This window comes from Polyodon spathula, chromosome 56, assembly GCF_017654505.1.
Source record: "Polyodon spathula isolate WHYD16114869_AA chromosome 56, ASM1765450v1, whole genome shotgun sequence".
NCBI lineage: Eukaryota > Metazoa > Chordata > Actinopteri > Acipenseriformes > Polyodontidae > Polyodon > Polyodon spathula.
Window position 1 is genome coordinate 1 of NC_054589.1, and position 19,873 is coordinate 19,873.

General features: G+C 39.1%; 1 long non-coding RNA gene across 1 annotated transcript; it reads left to right on the forward strand.

The window, feature by feature from the left end:
- Nucleotides 1-1,329: 1,329 nt before the first annotated feature.
- Nucleotides 1,330-19,509, forward strand: LOC121307522. Its single transcript, XR_005948355.1, has 3 exons — nucleotides 1,330-1,424; nucleotides 1,887-2,034; nucleotides 19,443-19,509. It is a non-coding gene; the product is annotated as an uncharacterized LOC121307522 (long non-coding RNA).
- The last annotated feature ends 364 nt before the right edge of the window (nucleotides 19,510-19,873 follow it).

Here is a 19,873-nt window from a genome sequence, read left to right on the forward strand (position 1 = left end):
TATGCTGAGTTTTTGCATAAACTGACTTCCCCAACTAAGCATTAAATAAATGACAGCTAGCTTTAGTAGCAGTGCTTGTATTGAAATGACCATCTAGTTATCTTGCCATACTGTGAGAGCTGTTTGCTTGCTGTCGAGTCTGTCTGATGAATCCAGTTTGACTGGAGGCTAGCCATGTCAAGGAAATCGATTTTTTTTCATGCAGGGAAAAGTGGGCAAAGTCACTCTGGAGCAGCTACAGTACACCCCAGACCACTGACTACAGCTCACTGAGCTTAAAACAATGCCCCCAAGTAAACTAAGTTTACAATAGAGGGTGGTGAATGTTCGGTACAGTACCATTAAAAATAAACAAGAAGATGGCTGGTCTGTCTCTGCAGCACACAGTTTATAAACTTTGTTCTGTATCAGTGAAGCATTGCAGTAACAGATTTAGGATATCCTCCTAAGCTGTCAAATTGAGCCTATCGCATATCAGTTCAATGCAATAAAATAGAGAAGCTCTATTTACTGTTCTGTTCTGTGCTGCAGGAAAGAACTGCTCCGATAAGTGCAGGGTTTATATTGCAGTGCTTTTATCAAGCTCACTGTTTGGCAGTGCACCAAGTTAAACAGAGACTCGTGTTGTGCAAATAATGGAGTCTTTTTAAGATTCCACGTCTTTTCCTGTGTTTTTGTTTTTTTGGTACTAAACACACACAGTACTGTAAGTGCAGCGGAGTGCAGAAATGTATAGAGACGCTTTTAGACCCGTTACTTTGTAATTGCAGTCCTTCAGACAGACCCTGGTTTCTGAGGTATAGTACTTAACATTTCAGGTGTGCAACCACAAAGCCATCAATGCAGGTATCCAAAAACATGTGGCAGTCTTAGGAAATTCATAATGAAAACATAAAGTAGATGCTGCATTGTGGATTATTCTTACCCAGCAAAGTTTTTTGGCAGCTTTCAACTAGGGATTTGGGTCTGGCTTTGAGAATGAGAACTGGTAAGATGTTTGTGTGCATTCCAGTGCACTCACCTTATGGGTTTTCCTTTGCCTGATTACTTCACCCACAAGTTTTAAAAGCATTGTACAACTGTATGACAGTTTTGGAGGTTTAAAAGGATAATGACAGACTAATCTGTATGAGGCTCAGTGGGAGCAGGGTATTGGCAGCGCTAACTGGCCACTATTCACTCTGCATATTAATGACAGAAACAGTCTTGTTTTCAGATATAGAGCGCTACAGTGCTACAACGGGTATATTATTTGTAGTGGTTTATCAGGTATCGATCAAATATTCAGTGTACAAGTGGGCAAGTGGGCAAGGAACTACGCTTTGGTTCAGAAGTATTGATCATTAATGAAACATATCACTGTTTATTCCCAGGAATCTTTCAAAGAAGTATCAACCCAAGAAGAACTCGGAGGACGAATACAAGTAAGTCTACAGCACCCCTTTCTGAATAACATTTAGGCACCGTTCTCAATTTCTGTCTTTCAGTAGATATTTTTCTCTCTGTCCTGGGTGATTTGCCTGGGTCACTTGCCTTCCATGTGTTGCAGTAAGTTACTCAAAAGCATTCTGCGATATGAACTGCCTAGTCTTGTCTGGATAGAAATATAAAAACAGTCACAAAAGTAGTATAAGGAAATCTGTAAGTCAACTGTAGTTGTTGTACTAGATCCCCTCTACTGTAAGTTTCCAAAGCGTTTAATCCAGTCTAATTAAATGTACTGTTTTTTTTGGTTAGTGTTAACTAGCAATTAGTAAAATTTTTTCAAAAGGTAGTTTTAAGAGTAAGCTCCTTGGAATAATGCATCATTTCCTAATAGTGTTATATATGTTCTATCCCAGTGCACATCTGTGCTCTGCTAATGATAACACATAAGTCCCTGGCAGGTACACATCATGCCGGGCCTTCCTGACGACCTTGAACGAGATGAACGACTACGCCGGCCAACATGAGGTCATCGCTGAGAACTTATCAGTCCAGATCATCAGCGAGCTGTCACGATACACCCAGGAGCTCAAGCAGGAGCGCAAATCGGTAAGAAAGAACCTCCTTTCCACACACGCGGGCAGCCTCGTCGGATCAGTTTCTTTCTTGTAAAATACATTCGGATAGATTCCCAAAGCTTGCACATGAAGTTGTTAAAGTGAATCGCTGAACCCATCTGGTTACCAATGCACATCATGTTCAGACGGTAACCTTCTCAAGATAATTACATATTTTAATAAGTCTGTCAACCAGACTGTTTTCACCTCTCAGATTTTGCTTTGAAGCTCTAAATTGTTCTGTTTGTTTTTTATTCCAATTACCAGATTCCAAGCAATTTTACTTTGTAGAGAGGCAGCACTGCCCTGTCCAGTTAATCTGCAAAGGAAACTGGGTTAAAAATCGAGGTCAGTTGTTGTATGCAACAAAATCCTGCCTGCTGGCTGCAGCGATAGGAGTGAGTGCAGCGTCTAAAGGGGGAATGACTGGAAGTAACGCGGTGGAGCAGAAAAGCGCATCATTGTGTCAGGAACGACCCGCAGCGAAGTGGGAGATATTTAAGTTCATAAATAATATTCCAGTAGTCTGCAACACAATGGGCCAGTTTTATTAAGGTCTCTGCCACAAGCATGGGTATATCTAGCGTGGGATAACATGCTTACCGGGACTAGTTTTAGAATGTGTTTTTGATTGCAATCCAATCCAGTGGTGTACTGTACTGCTGAAATGGACAGACTGAGATCAAGGTTCTCTCTAAAAAGACGGTTGCGAAGAGGCCATAAACGGCCATAAAAGTGCAGTCTGTTGAAAATTAAAGTTAAGGTCCACCAGGGACAGTAATCCCTACATTAATTGATTTAATATAAACATGTACAGATTTTTATTGCTGTTTTATTTTAGGAGGATGTCCTTTTTACATCTTTTCTGTCAGGGGCTTGTGGTTTACTTAGTGGTTTCTTCATTCTGTGACTAAAAACCAAATACCATGAGTGATGGTCTGTGAAAGACCAAACGCTAACAAACACTGCAGGCACACCATTGAATCGTGTACTTAATCTTACAAGTTGATTGTTGCTTGGTTTGTAAGATGAATGCATTTATTTTACTTAAACAGATCCATGGACGAGCATCACGAAGGTCCTTGTAGTCATGTAGTAATCACACAGTACCTGAAAGGCTAAAAATATCTGTATAAAATTAGAGTTTATTGGATTATAGAGAATGCAATTTGAACAGTCCACAGTTACCGGAAACCAGTTATCGCCATGGACAGACGCAATCCGCGCATAAAAAGGGTTCCCATTTTTTTGAACGAGGACCTAAAAAAATGGAGCAAGTGACATTTTGGTGTAGAGACCTTCAGAAATCTGTGCCATTGTGTTACCAGGGCAACATATAGAGCACCAGTAGTTATGATTGTTCTAAGGTATTACCAAGTCATTCTTCAACATTAGCTGTTAATAATAGGAAGATGCAATTCCTGTTAATAACTGCATGTTTAATATAAAATTGCCTTTAATTAATAGTCCTGCAGACTTCATGAAAGAATATTGATTATTAATTAGGCACACCACAGAAGAGGACCTGTTTCACATGATGCACAGTTCAGCATTGTTCAAAGACCAAAAAGATTAAATTAATGAAGGTGCTGAGCAGTCTCTCTCAACATTTCTTATACTCACCAAAGCAGAACCAGCACACAACAAAACCATTCTATTAAATTAATACAAGCAAAAAATGCTTTCATTGTGCTTCACAGATTGTGCTCTGGGGTTACAGTTGAATAAATGTATTTTCTCAAAGAAGAGCTGGGGGGGGGATTTTGGTCTCATAGTTAAAGCTTTGTTCCTTTTTAATAGGGAAGTACATCACTTTACTGTTAAGAAAATATTCTGGGCATTCTTGCCATAGTGCAGTGCAGAATGTAATGCATGCGATTTCTTTACTGTACAGTCATTTGTTTTGTTTAGCAGTTTTTGCGGTATATGGTAGTGCTTATACTGTATAATGCTCTTAAGATTTCATATAAAAATACTCCTACACAAGCAACAAACAAGCAAAATATGAAGAATTCTAATGAATACTGTACATTTCTAAAATAAATGCTGGCTCAATTTCAACATCCATCTTCCTTTATATCGACCACAGATTGAATAATCTAATTGTACGTTTTCATATGAGTTTTATAAATACAATATTCCCCGCAGTAGCATTTCCTTGATCTCTAATTAAACATAATACCATTTGTCTTGAGCAATTTGCAGCTTGTTAATGCTAAAGCAGGAATAACACCAACAAGAAAGAATGCAGATCTGTTGTGTCCTAACTGACCTTGTTCTAGATTCAATAACTACATCAAACTTTAGTATATAGGGTAACTATTGTAGTGCTCAGAGCACTGTAGTGCGTTGAGAACAATTGAAGCATTGCCCTTACTCCTTGATCTCATATTTTAATCAGCAAGGAGGTGTCATCTTCTATGAACCTGTATCATAGGCTTGTACAATTGTGGATTGTTATCACATTGAGTGTTGTACCAGACTTGGCAGATATCCAATGCTCTGAAATCATTTAACTGAATCTATGACAGGTATTGGAGAGGGGGCAGTACAATAGGGCTAGCGCTTAAAACTGTTATTTTGTGCAGTTTATCCGTCTCATGTGCATCCGTCTTTCAGTCTCAGGTTTTCTACAAAGCCAGTGAAAGCTTATACGCGTCTGAAAATGAATTCCCGAGTTTGCGGCACAGCCTAGCACAGCTGATGTATACTTTTCTCATGATGTGCTTAGCCTTCAGTCATGCTGCACTGTATCTTGTGTTTTTACTTGGCCGACTTCCAGCGTACTATTGAAACACCAGCGCCTGTAAACTTCCCTGGGAGTCTGCATTACGCATAAGCCTTCCTGCCTTTCAAAGATACTGTATCTCCCAGGTATAACAGTCCTCCTCTTAGTTTTAGTTCTAGATTAACATAAACATACACAGTGTATGCACATCTGAGGCAGCTAATGAAGCTGGTCTGAGAGCAGTGGGAGGGAGCATTTAGGTACAGTCACTGCAGCAGATAAGACAACACATGCAGATAGCTGTGCTTAAAAACCTGGAGCATATTGAACCCAGCGGCTGCTGTCAGAAAGCCTTCGTGCAGTCGTATGGTAATGTTTGTTTGCATCGGCCAGCTTTGATCTTATTTTTAAAATGTGCTCCATGCTTGTGGTTGGCCTCCGAAGCAGTTTTTGTCTGTTGCTTTCCTTTGTGTCTTTGGCACACTCAGTGGAATGGAAGTGTTATTTAAAAAACCCCTGGTGTTTTTCTAGCTTTTGCAAAGTGGGTATGGTACATTTAAAAGTGTAGCAGGCACTACAGAAACTACAGAACGAGGGAAACTGTAGGGACATTTTAATGGAGATTTTAGACCTGGATGATGTTTTCCTGCTGTCAAGACTATGTATATATTTCAAGTGCTCTTCAACATTCTCAAGGTCTTGAGTTCGTAATATTAACATGATTTTTACTCATTTCAAAATATAAAAATATGATAAAATATGATATGTAATATAAAGAGTGGAGGAAGCTCTTTGAAACCATGGCCTCACATGCTATATTTAGAGAAGAAAGAGTCGAGTCGTGTGGTCAGCTTGGTTAACATTGTTAGGTCAATAAAGCAACTTTCTAAAAGGTGTTATTTCCTCTTATGTTTGCATTTTTGCACATTTGGAAAGTTATTCAAACCTTTTTTTCTTTTTTTATCTATGATCAGGAATTGATTGACATTTTAAGTGTCTGCTGCATTAATGTTTAAACATTCAAATGTATACAATTCATGTTCACTGAGTATGAGTTATTTGTGATTTTATAAGGAAATCGTACACTGACTGGCCAAAATAACCTTAATAACCCACAATGCATGGCACAATCAGTGTATTTTAGCTCAAATATGTATATATTTTGAATGTATTCAAAGTTTTTTTCATTTTTTAACCTAAAAAATGTGAGTTCGTCCCAGCTCTAGAATTAGGTACTAACAAACAATAAATGCATTTTCTGAATTGGAGAGTAGAACAATTGCAGTATAATAAAAAGTACAATAATAAAATACTCAGTGGTCCTCCATATTGCCTCTCACAGCACATCTGGTACAGCCATGCTGTCCTACAACCTTCCTCCCTTGCCACATGCTGCACAGTGTGAGGCTATTGCTGATTCTAAGAACCTTTTTCTTGGCTTTATGGAAGAAAATAACCCCCTCTTTGTCCTGTTTGATATATCTCTGGCCTTTTTCTTCTGTGTAGTTTGTGGTTTCCTCCTACAAACTCTGCTTCTTACAGTCTTTGCTCTGTTCCTGCTAATCCCTGAATCCTTGAGTCAGTGCATAACCTGCATTAGTATGCATGACGTTGCTGATGAGGCGACACAGACCTGGCCCATGTGGTTCTTAGACTCATTCGCTCAGCCGCTTTTTAAACAGGCATATCTCAGGATGCCTGCCTTGCAGGGATATCATTGTGCATTTTCTGTAATTTTATTTTTGGTGCGATCCTGATAATTAATTAATGGATCATTTAATTAATTAATTGATCGTTTAAAAAATCATATAGTACATGAGTTGTTCATTTAAACTATCAGTACAGTTACACTGAAATGTTTCCTAGCTTCAGACTACATGCTAACCTTATATGGTTTTCTGTCTTCACAGGGAGGTTTAAGAGTGTTTATTGTGAAATGGCTGCTGCTGGAAAGGGTTCATGTCCCTCACATTAGCGATGCAAACTGGAGAGGGCACAGTGTGTTGGTCCTAGATGCCAGCTGTGTTCTTCATTGTTGGACTTTTATAATGTATGGTGAATGCTGATTCCTGTAGGAGGGGAAGAATGCTGGCAAACTGGAGACTGAATGAAATGGCTCATACACAGTTATTATGAATCCATGTAACTAGTTCACCCCCAGTGTGTTAACTGCAATGGGGATAGATAACCCAGACGCTGTGTGTATACTGTACTGGAGGCTCTCATACAGTATCTATCTGTCGCTGTGTGTATACTGTACTGGAGGCGCTCATACAGTATCTATCTGTCGCTGTGTGTATACTGTACTGGAGGCTCTCATACAGTATCTATCTGTCGCTGTGTGTATACTGTACTGGAGGCGCTCATACAGTATCTATCTGTCACTGTGTGTATACTGTACTGGAGGCGCTCATACAGTATCTATCTGTCGGTGTGTGTATACTGTACTGGAGGCTCTCATACAGTATCTGTCTATCTGGAGGCGCTCATACAGTCTACTGTGTGTATACTGTACTGGAGGCGCTCATACAGTATCTATCTGTCGGTGTGTGTGTATACTGTACTGGAGGCTCTCATACAGTATCTATCTGTCGGTGTGTGTGTATACTGTACTGGAGGCTCTCATACAGTATCTATCTGTCGGTGTGTGTGTATACTGTACTGGACTGGCTCTCATACAGTGCTCTCATACAGTATCTATCTGTCGGTGTGTGTGTATACTGTACTGGAGGCGCTCATACAGTATCTATCTGTCGTGTGTGTGTATACTGTACTGGAGGCGCTCATACAGTATCTATCTGTCGGCTGTGTGTATACTGTACTGGAGGCGCTCATACAGTATCTATCTGTCGCTGTGTGTATACTGTACTGGAGGCTCTCATACAGTATCTATCTGTCGGCTGTGTGTATACTGTACTGGAGGCTCTCATACAGTATCTATCTGTCGCTGTGTGTGTATACTGTACTGGAGGCGCTCATACAGTATCTATCTGTCGGTGTGTGTATACTGTACTGGAGGCGCTCATACAGTATCTATCTGTCTCTGTGTGTATACTGTACTGGAGGCGCTCATACAGTATCTATCTGTCTGGTGTGTGTGTATACTGTACTGGAGGCGCTCATACAGTATCTATCTGTCTCTGTGTGTATACTGTACTGGAGGCGCTCATACAGTATCTATCTGTCACTGTGTGTATACTGTACTGGAGGCACTCATACAGTATCTATCTGTCGGTGTGTGTGTATACTGTACTGGAGGCTCTCATACAGTATCTATCTGTCGGTGTGTGTGTATACTGTACTGGAGGCGCTCATACAGTATCTATCTGTCGGCTGTGTGTATACTGTACTGGAGGCTCTCTACAGTATCTATCTGGTGTGTGTGCTCATACAGTATCTATCTGTCGGTGTGTGTGTATACTGTACTGGAGGCGCTCATACAGTATCTATCTGTCGGTGTGTGTGTATACTGTACTGGAGGCTCTCATACAGTATCTATCTGTCGGTGTGTGTGTATACTGTACTGGAGGCTCATACTCATACAGTATCTATCTGTCGGTATCTATCTGTGTGTGTATACTGTACTGGAGGCGCTCATACAGTATCTATCTGTCTGTGTGTGTATACTGTACTGGAGGCTCTCATACAGTATCTATCTGTCTGTGTGTGTATACTGTACTGGAGGCTCTCATACAGTATCTATCTGTACTGGAGGCACTCATACAGTATCTATCTGTGTGTGTATACTGTACTGGAGGCGCTCATACAGTATCTATCTGTCGGTGTGTGTGTATACTAGGCTGGAGGCTCTCTCAGTACAGTATACTGTACTGGAGGCACTCATACAGTATCTATCTGTCGGTGTGTGTGTATACTGTACTGGAGGCGCTCATACAGTGTCTATCTGTCGGTGTGTGTATACTGTACTGGAGGCTCTCATACAGTATCTATCTGTCGGTGTGTGTGTATACTGTACTGGAGGCACTCATACAGTATCTGTCTGTCTGTGTGTGTATACTGTACTGGAGGCGCTCATACAGTATCTATCTGTCGGTGTGTGTGTATACTGTACTGGAGGCACTCATACAGTATCTATCTGTCGGTGTGTGTGTATACTGTACTGGAGGCGCTCATACAGTATCTATCTGTTTGTCTTTTTTACACTTCTGTTGCAGTTTGTTACAACAGGACAGGGTAGGAGTTGAAGGATTTGTCTTTTCTATTAGTCGAGTTGTAGAACTAATCTGGGTAATGGAAACTACTTTCCCATTTTAGACACCATTGCAGTAAGCAACTAACAAAACACAATGCTTTAAAAAATGCCGGTAAAACTTAAAAATAATAGCTGTACATTTTAATTGGATTTAATTGTTTTAAAATCTGAATAACTCCAGTTTTGTTCTTACTTTGTTCTGAATTTTCTAGTTCTAAAGGTAACGTTTAAAACGGGCACATATTAGCAACAAATCAATGTGAAACACCAGAGTGATACCAGCTAATCCACTGGAATTCAAAGCAATTTTAAAACTGTAGATATAAAAAACCCCTCTCTCTATAATGAATTTAATCTTTATTTCTTAGTAGTAGATTTATTTTAAACCATATATGATTGCTGCCAGCATTGAAACCTTAAAATTAAAGCTGTAATTCAAAGTTCAATAGAAACAATAATGAGCATTGAGGGAACATGTAGCTCAGAATTCCGACACACATGAAAAAGGCAGCGTTTTTCCCATTGAAACATACACAAGCTGCACTCAGATGCTCTAATCTGTTGGAGCTCTAATGAAAAGAGTGCCAGCAGAACACTGGTGAGCGAAGTGGCGCTGGCATGGGAAGTGAATGTTCAGCATTCTTAGTGGTGGTGGTGGTACCTACAGGGTGCTGTCACCCTTGTGATAGGACTAATGCACCTGTCATGTAAAAGAGATGCCTTTTTCTCAGTGCAACTCTGGATAATTAACACCTTTTGTTTTGTGGTTCTTTGGCTGTGATTACAGTAATAGCGACTTTCCGTTGTTGAATTTTAATGAATGCAGTATAGATTCCAATCCTATGTGTGCGTACATATATAAGAAATAAAAAAAAAAAAGTAAATGAACCAGCATTACCTTCAATTTTGTAGTTTTTAGAAGAAATAAAATTAGATAATGTACAATACAGAAGAATAAAGGAAAATATTTGAATACATACTAGAGCGGACATTTTGAGAAGAGCTTTGAAACAGACTTTAAAGTTCTAAGTGTAAAAATGCTGGGTCATAAATTGAGCAAATAATAATGCCAAATTAGGTCTAGGTCTATAAATATACTGTTAAAATTAGATTTTGAAGTTGGTTTACCCTTATTGGTTTGTGAAAGTATCAAGCTAATACAGTCAAAGTAAGTGACTTAAACTGAAAGTAATCAAAGACCTGGAACCAGCCTGCTAAGTCCTATTACAATCACAGCTGGAAGCTTCAGATGCGTCTTTTAAAAAAAAGAGAGGCCTATCAAGTAACTAGTGAGTTGATTATTGTGTTTAGCCTGTTCATATTTATTCTGCATGTTTATTCTCTTCAAATTTGATGCCTGTAATAAATAAAAGAAGAGATGGGGCAGTACCATGCTATTATTCCTCCTGGATGCTTTGCTGCTTTTTCCAATCACAGTCTGTTAAACTCCAGCCTTGTCGCACCCTGGCTCATTGCAGTGTTAAACCTTGCTGTCAATAATTCCTTCGATAGTTCATAAATGCTGGAATTCTGCTTGGGGGGTGGGGGGGTGGGGTGGTTAGCACCTTCGTTCTCATGCCTCGTTAGCCTAACAGTTTCGTGAATGTCACCCTTTAGCTGTGCCTGCACTGAGAATCCATCAACTTTAAGTGCAAATTGACATCAAAGTCATTTTCTTTAGTGTCATAATGTCCGGCCTATGGGTTACATCAGAGAGTTGCTGTAAAAGTACTGGAAAAAGAAGTCGCGCTTCTGAATCTCTGATCTCTGCACTGCCATGTGCCTGCCTTGTGAATATAAAATATCAAACTGAAAACACATTGCACTGGCTGTAGCACCGTGAACTAGCTCACATCTCTTGCTTTAATCTGCCAGTATTCCTTAATTATTTTCAGAAGGACTTGAATATAGAACCCTATTGCTCTGATCTTTTGTACATCAAAAGATGTGTGTCTAATTTAATTGACTACAATAGCAGCATTAGCGGTATAACAGCAAGGGTATGTTTATATGGCTTGAGCTGGACTTTTGCTCTGTAAAAAAAAAAATAATAATTGTGCTCCGATTTGGATTAATCATTTCTGCTTTGGAAACTAATATAATTGTTACAAAGTAGTTTCATCTGGCTAAACAGACATATACACATCAGAGGTGCTGTCCAGCTCAGAAATCACATCTTAATTAATAAATAGGCCTGCAATTACTGATACACAAATGGGGCACATGGGGTTAATATACTTATGTATAATGTACTTATTTGGTTTCATATATAAGTCCATGCACCTCTCAATACTGTATCAGCACCACATGGATGAAAATTGGTGTAAATGCTAGACATGGGGACTATAAGTATGCACTATTGTATAACAACATGGCACGTTGTCACGGTAACATTGATCAAACACGACATTAAGGCCTTCAGCATTGTACTTCATATAGTAGTTATAAAAAAGGGATTGTTACAGGTACCTGTAATTGGTTCATTTGGTAGCAGACATTGTAAGAGTGTCGTGTTGAATCAGCAGAGGTTGCTTTCTTAGCTGGGTGTTAAACAGAGCCTCGCTAGTTTTCCCCGGGATGTTAGTGCAGTTCCAGCTAATTGCACTATAGCAGAGTGAGGAATGACAGCGCTGATGCACTGCTGGCACCCCAGGGGGGCACGGAGGTGTTTCCTGTGGAAAGTCTGCAATAGGCCTGAAACTCACAACATTAAGGCTCATGCTGGCATTGTAAAAAGTTTCCCATGGTAAATTAGCATGGTTATTGTGCACTTCATCCCTTTTAAACAATGCTGTCATTTACCAAGTCATCCTCTGTGCTTTACCGTCCTTGGATTGGTTTACCACAGTGAACTTATATTAGGTTGGGTACGGATAGAGAGCCTGCTGAGTGGATGTCCCCTCTGTGACTGAGCCTTGTATGTACAGTACAGTGTGCTTGATCTCCTCCACACATCATGCATTTAATCCCGCAACATATTAATAGCCCAGAAGAGAAGTAATGACATTTATATAGAGAGCTCTTATTTATGTTCAGATGTCACTGAGTTCAACTTTCAAGATTGAATGTACAATCTGACTTCTGACTTTGTTTACTGTCACTTCTTGTTGACTGGACTCTAGCCATGGATGGTACGGCCTTTGGTTGCTTCAGAATTCGATTGCCCTTCAACAGGTGGTTTCAAACCTCTTCAAAGCTGTGCCACAGATCAGCACTGAGAAGGTTAATAACTCACTAGGGGGCTACAGTAAGTGGCACAGCATGCCAGCGTGATCATTCATTAGCTTTTAAGGACTTTTGTAGACCTGAACTTGATTCCAGCTCTGTTTACAAGTGAAATAAGTGCAGTTGTTGTCATAGCCCTAGTGGACTCTCATGATCACTAAATTCCCCCTTTCCCTCCTTCCAAAGGAGTAAGAGGAAAAGTATTTACTGTAGATGATTTTTCTAGTGTAGTTCCAGCTGTGACTCATCCAGTATTAAGGGGGTCACACACTTTACTGGGAACCAACTCCTCTCTTATCCAGTGTATTTACAAAACATAATTTACCATGCTTGACCTTATCAACACAAAAGTGAGTCTCACTGAGTTTCTCATGATTCCCAAAGTCCCATCTCCCATGATGTAATTACTTCTGAGCTAGTACAATTACAAATTTGTCCTTTGTCCCTTGAGTAGCTGCCCATTATTATTACACACTGTTTAACAATTTATGAAGCTTTTCAGCTAAACAAAATCCTTTCATCTAAATTTGCTGGTTTCTGTGTACCTCTAAGTGACTCCCCAGTCTTTTATTTTCTCAGTCCAAACAAACACGTGATGCTTTGACCTGCCAAGGCTGTTAAAGATCACCTCCTCACATTTTGGAACGAGGATGTTTGATCATACGGTTATTTTACTCGTTAGGATGGCTGTAGACAGCCCGCTCGGCCATCCTCATTCGTGGGATAACTGCAATACTCCAGGAGCGTTTGTGGAGGCTCCTCTATGGATTTTACTGGATCCCAGAATGAAGTGCTGTGTTTTAATCACTTCCGAGAGAGAGAGAGAGAGAGAGAGAGAGAGAGAGAGAGAGAGAGAGGAGAGAGAGAGAGCAGCACAGTATCCAGTCCAGGCCTCGTCAGTCGGCAGCCACAGCTGTGACAGAGAGAACGCGCTTGCAGTTTCAGACATAGGTCAGCATTCTACTGAGTAACAGGGAGCGGAAAACTCTTCACTGGAGGAACAAGCCCTACTCTATGCTACTCTTATTATAGCCTCCCGTGCTGGCTTTGATTGAGAAAGGACTGGTTACACAGCAGCTGTCTCACACTAACTATCCTTAGGATTGTAGGGAGGGGAAAGGATGTTTACTTATTCTATTGGTTAGTTGGTTGATTGGTTTTATTCTTGCAACTTTTTACAATAAATTATATCCTAATACAGCTTGGAAAATAATAAATACATTAATGAATATTGCAGGGGAAAAAATGGTTTATAGGGATTTTTATGGATCAACTAAGGAAAGACTTTTTAGAAGTTGTTTTGGATGGTAAATGTTAAGATCTATGCCAAAAGTTAGCCATACAACAGTGATTGACTGTTTGATTTCTGGAAGCAGGTTCCATAGACCACCTCATATGTAAAGTATACCATATCTTACTGTTAAACTTACTGTCATGAATAGCTTTATGCTAGAATTACCTAGCAAATTAGAGTAGCTGAAACTAGAACTTAATTCCAGAGAAACTCATTTGAGTAGAGAACGTTTAAGCTACTTCTCAAGTGTACTAGGCAACTTTTGTCTGGATATCTTACTTCTAACCATGATAACTTACAGTATACACAGGCACAAGGTTAGGTTTTTAGGGGGGTGGTTTGTACTGTACTACAAAATGCAAGCTGTGCAGAGGAAATAAGGGCTAGAACCAACATCCTTCTGGTTAGCCTTTTTCCAGGAAATCTATGAAGAATTCATTGGTAAAGCTTACACTAACCTCATTACCAATACAGTATACAAAGGCATTGTAATATGCAGATATATTGAGCATCTTTTAAACAATGTATTTAAAGCTGCATTGTGTGATTAATACATTTTATACCAAAAATATAATTATTTAGGGTTTGGGCTGAATATGCACTCCCCTTGTTTAAGAATAAGCTGTTATTTTAATAGCTTTTTGTTACATTTGCATTCTATGGTGTTTGCAGTCATTTTCAGTAGCTCTGGGTCCTGTCGCTCCAACATTGAGTTTTCAGAATAGCTTAACAGTAACTAAAAGTTTTTTGTTTTTTTTCCAAATGGCGTTTTGGTTCTTTTTCATAGCATTTAACAGCCAACACTAATAGAGCTGATATTTTCAATATGAGTTTATTAGGTGTTACAAGTAATAAATAGTGATAGAACCGCATTGCGTACTGCATCTTTCATAAATGTGGAGAATTGTCCTTCCATATTCGCATATAAAACTTCCTTGTTGGTTGCTGTCATGGTGAAATAATATTTTCTTTTCTGCATATTTCCATTTATCGTTTGTTGTGATGATGTCAGTTATTCCCCATCTGCCCATTGTGAAACTTTTTCCATTGGACCCTCCAGATTGCCTAATGATTGCAGATCAGCTTTTGATTTTTTACTGACAAAAGTATTTAAAACGAAGTTTTGCTTTATTGGAGAGGCTCTTGTTTAAAGGCAGCTTTTGAAACCCAATATATTATTTTTATAGCAATCAGTAGAATCCGTTCAAAGTGTCTGTTAAACTCATCGCTTGACAAACAGTTCATTGAAATGCTTCTTTTTCCAGTCAATTATTTGAACTTTGTCATTGACTGCATTCCATCTCAAGTTCAGCGTTGACCTACTTAGAATAGAAGAATGAGTTACCAATTATTATAAATACTTAATATCACGTTGTACAAAAAATACATTAGTTACATACATTTACGTACAAGCTGTCTTAATGGGGTACCCTGTATGTATCAATGCAGCTGCACTAGCCAGCCCATTATGGTACCACTGTGGTAACATTTGTACATTTTGGAAAAACCAAATATAGCAAAAAAAATGCTATAGTATGATAATCAGACTTGGGGTCAATTACAGTTGTAATTGTGTAATTTGTAATTAATTACAATGTAATTGTAACTTTAGTTGAACATTGTAATTATACTGTACCATATAATTGATTGATACAGTTCAGTTAAGCATTTATTTGCCATTCGATCATTATTCTTGTCTTTTTAGAGGTGTCATTTTTCAAAGTTTGAGCAGCTTTGCTGAGTTGTTTGTGCCATTTCTTATACAATGAGAGGCACCTAACACACAAGGTATAAAATATTTCTTGAAACGAGGGATACTGTATAAAATGAAATAAAAACTAAGCAATGTAATACTGCAGCATAAGTCAAGTGTGAACTACAAAGGCAGATTGTGGTGAAAGGCCACCAGTTACTGCATTTATGTAGACTACAGTGCTTTGTTATTCGGACCGGAGTGATCAAGACACAGCACCAATGATTCTGAGCCTTCTGTGCGAACCAGAGTGGTCAGCATTATTTAAAGTAGGCTTTACAAAGCCATTAGTAAAGGTCTCTGTGGAGTAGGGAGTGGGAAGAGACACTCATAGTGCATCATCAGCGCTCTCAATGTTAATGAGTGATATCAATACTTAATGGAAGATATGGAATTCCTACAAAATGCAGCATCGAAAGGCTGTTAACATGCAGTAACTAGTTTATGCGTTGTCGGAATGTAATGTCCTTTTGCATGTGGGTAGATGGTTCGGTGGTCTTTATAATTAGCGGTATTGGGGGCGACAGTCGAAAGGACAGTGTCTTATACTTACACAATTCATTATCATTGTTGATCTGCTCAGTCCTGATTGAGTGAGATTGGTTTATTGATTTCCACGCTCCTGACCAATATAAAATATTTTTTTGTTTTGTATAATTTCAGCCTCGTAAGTACACACACAGTGCCATTATAAGCCAGAATCTATTAGTGCTGTTCTTTTATTTCAGATTTCTGTTGGCCCTGGTTACAGTTAATTCGTAATGGCGAATTTTTTTCTAGCCGGTCACCTTGCGTTTGGGGAATTAGGTTGTGAAAGTGCTCACTGGTGTTTGTTTTCCGTTATGATTGTGAGTTGCTAGGAGACAGACAGATTTAATGCTTACTTACATGATGTGGTTTATTGTCTGGGTGCATCAAATATAAAAACTAGAACTTAAACACACCATGCAGAGGCTGTAACCAATAATTATGGTAATATAACCCGTATAATACATCCTGCAACAATAATAAATTACAGAACACATTATTTTGGACACAGTAACCTCTTAATGTAGAACTGCAAAAATTGTATTGGTATTTTGCAGTACTTCTGCAAAGTTACTAGCTCTCTTTGAAAGGGTGTTTAATTTCAACTGTTTGCAATGGATCAAAATACTAGAAAGAATGAAACTTTTTGTGAAAATGTGAAAATCAGTGCAATACTGTAGGTCTTCGGTTAAACGTTTTCTAAATTATTAACTTTAGGGGTTTTATTGTTGTCTGTCTAAACCTTACCGTTTTAGTATTTCTTTGCATAAGAAGATTTTTTATATGGGAAGATTTCTTAAGAGTTAGATTACATACTGTATTATACATCATGGTGAAACTGTTTTATTCTGGTTCATGAGAAAGGGATCTGTAAACGCTATTGTCTTTGAAGCCAGCCTGCTTTGTGGTTGGGCACGCTGGCAGCTGCGCATTTGCTTTGCACAATATGGCAGCCTGGCGAGAGCGCAGAGAGTGATGTAACATTATGACTGAGCCCTGCGGAAACCAGCCTGTTGTGTCTGGGTAGGGGAGTCCCAGTCCTGCCAGCAAGTCTCTCTTCTCTGTTGATTCTGTGGCCTCCTTTATGAAAAGCAGACCAGTGTTATCACGAGAGTACTTTATTTAACCTTTGCCCATAGGCTATAGTGCCACCACTTATCCTCTACCTGCATGGCACATAGTGCATAATGACAAATCCAACAGAGTGATTTCTTTTGAATACCTGACTACAATGCAGTTACTTTAGACAATGCAGTGTCTGATTTCTATGTGAAAAGGTATCAAATGTGCGTTAATTGCATGTGGACTTTATCTCTCCTGCAGTCGTTGTCAAATCCATGGTTAAAAGGTGTTGGATTTTTGCCTAGCCCTAAAAAGCCTCTATGACTCATTACGTGGAGCAGAAGGCAGTTTACTGTACAAACGAATCCCTGCAGGCTGCAATAACTCTTGCATTATGCTGGTATGGATTCAGCAATGGGGGAAGAAAGTGTCTAGTGCAGTGCAGAAGGATTTCTCCAAAGGATAGCGTTGATGCTAATCCAAGCTTGCAGTCTTTTTGTTGGGAAGTGTGATATATTTAGCATTTTATTCAGATTTTCTCATTGATAACACATGCAGGAGTTGCTATATGTCTCCAGTTCCTCCAGTTCCGTTCTCCAGAATGGTTTCTCATGAAACGTCCATAAGTTGTGCCAGCCATTCTTCTGCTGTCCCCCCACTATCAAGGTCTGTGGAATCTACTGTGTTACAACTTTTCTTATAATACAGCATGCATGTCAGGGATTTCTGAAACACATTACTCATGGGAACAGCAGCCCGTTTGTAAAAGTGTGTGCTACATATTATAGGTGTGTTCACTGAATTGAATTATTTACATCACTATTTTACAGCACAGAGGAATCCCTCTGTATTGCATCACTATGTTAGGGGAAATCCCAGGATAACCCATGAAAGGTGGCTGATGCAATCCAGGGGGATTCCCTAGTGCTGTGCCTTAACCCAGTGGGTTATAGATTGGTCAAATCAAGCCCTTAACTGCAATGGAACATTTTATATTGGTAAAGCATATCTTTTCCATAAAGTAGGATTCGAACTCCAGTTACACAGGGTTGAAAAACCTTTCCGCTATGCCCTGAATTGAAGCCTCATTTTATATTACATTTTATAGTCAGTCCCTAGACACTGGGTAGTATTTACCATAAAGGGATGAGTTAAGTGTGATAAGAGAAGTTAATTGCTTAGGAAACTCCATTACCTTAAAAAAAGAATCTCGCTGAAGTACCATTGAGTCAGGCTGTGATATATTATGTATCATATATATATATATATATATATATATATATATATATATATATATATATATATATTAGCTCAAAGAGCCAGCTGCCAATATCAATCAACATACTTTTTTAAATTCTAGATTAGTGAACCAGTCTTTATTGTTTTCTGTGCAAGTAAGTCTGGACGACGCAAACTGCTAAATGAGAACAGACTCCTGGTACAAGAACGCAAATCGGCTCTGATACCATTTTCCAGCCAGAAGCCTTCTGTGGTGTGCTTCTCATACATATATACTGCTGCCCGAGTCTTTAGATAGATTACATCTTTCTGTATTTGAAGAGGCAGATGGCCAGTAAAAACCTGTATGCCTGTTAGATGTCCTGTCTGCAGTCAGGGTGAAGCGAAGTTCATCCGCTTTTGCGTTATTTGCAGAAAGATTTTTCAGCTTGGAATCAAACCAGTATGTTAGTATGAGATATCTATGTGATATATTGTACTGTACTGTTTTCCTGTAGTTGTGTGGTACTTTTTGTTATGAATATGCAACATGATCTGTTTGTGTGTCATAACAAGAGCACTTTATGTATTATTTAAAGTCCAGATAAGTAACTTCAATGAATAAATGCTGCATTGCTTTAGAAACTGTTTTATTATTTTTATGTCATAAGAGATGTAATCTCTTGCAGATTGTGCTCGATGATCGGTTGACTTCTCATATGTGAGTGATAATATCAAGTTAGTATATACTGTAAAGTTGACTCTGTCTCTTATGGCGGGCAAAAGGACTGTGAAACGATACCATAAGAGACAGGGTCAACTGGGCATACCACCATACTGTAAATCATTTATTAAAAAAAGAACATGGTGCACAGCTAACACCATTTTCCTTGTCTTGAGAATTTATGTCAGCTGGTAGTCTTCTGTGCACAAGTTGACACTTATTGCAAAATAAGATCTACTGGGACAAAAATGAAATGTGATGTTTTCACACCTGAAATGTCTGATTGTAATCTCTTTTATTTTATTTTGGTATTACTGTATACTGTAGTGCATACCCCTTTATAAAATGGCTGGCATATAAAGTAGGTGTTTGCCTGCCATTTCATTTTGCAGATGTAAACTACTCTGTGCAGGTTTCTAAAGTCCTGTGACCCATAGGAGTGCTCCGTACCTTATGCTAGCTTCACACTGGTTAGAGGCGCATACACATCTGTCTCTCATTGAGATTTTTCTATAAAGAGAACTCATGTGTTTTTAATCAGGACAAATAACAATTTTACGTGGGTTTCAGCAATCCGATGAATTCTACTGCAGGAAAAGGGACAGAGCTGAGGGGAAGTTCGTCTGTGTTAACGGGCTTTGTGTTTTTGTTCCAGCATTTCAATGATGGTCGCAAGGCGCAGCAACACATCGAGAACTCGTGGAAACAGCTAGAATCGGTAAGCGTCTTTGCTTGTGGAATACAAATGACGTTGGCAGCAGGTTTTCAACTGGGTTTAGAAGGTGTTTGTTTCCATAGGGATTGAAGCAAACATGTCCAGGAGATTGTATTGTATTTAGGAAGCAACACCAAAGAAAGAATACATGTACTCTTTGAAACTACTTGATATTGCAAATGCCTGCGCCTGACTCAACAGTGTTTGAATACAGGTGGCACCAGTATTTCACAGTAGTCACTGTTCTTGTAATAGTATAGTAAAAATCTGCTGCATATGATATTTATTGTGGCTACGGTTATTTTACAGGTAGTAGTTACCTCTGCTGGAGGTAACAACCAATATCATAAAGTAATACAGTACAGGCACTA